Source organism: Orycteropus afer, unplaced genomic scaffold, assembly GCF_000298275.1.
Source record: "Orycteropus afer afer isolate SDZICR_OR568_19922 unplaced genomic scaffold, OryAfe1.0 scaffold00612, whole genome shotgun sequence".
NCBI classification, from domain to species: Eukaryota; Metazoa; Chordata; class Mammalia; order Tubulidentata; family Orycteropodidae; genus Orycteropus; species Orycteropus afer.
Window position 1 is genome coordinate 1,177,639 of NW_006922199.1, and position 419 is coordinate 1,178,057.

Sequence of the window (419 nt, forward strand, 5' to 3'; positions counted from 1 at the left end):
GTCCTTCTGCGATTGACTTATTTCACTCAGCATAATGTCCTCTAAATTCATCCACATTGTGAGATGATTCACGTATTCTTCATTATTCTTAATGTAGCATGGTATTCCATTGTGCAAATGTACCATAATTTGGTTATCCATTCATCTGTTGATGGGGATCGAGGTTGTTTCCATCTCTCTGCTATAGTGAATTGTGCTGCGATTAACATGGGTGTGCATATATCTGTTCATGTCCTGTCTCTCACTTTTTTTTTTTATTTTATTTTTTTGTTATTTATTTTATTTTTTTATTTTGATTTGGGTAAAGATTTACAGAACAAATTGACTTTCCATACAGCAGTTCATATATACTTTGTCTCATGTCATTGACCACAGTTTACCACAATGCAACAGCTCCCCTCCTACTTCCTCCCCATAGT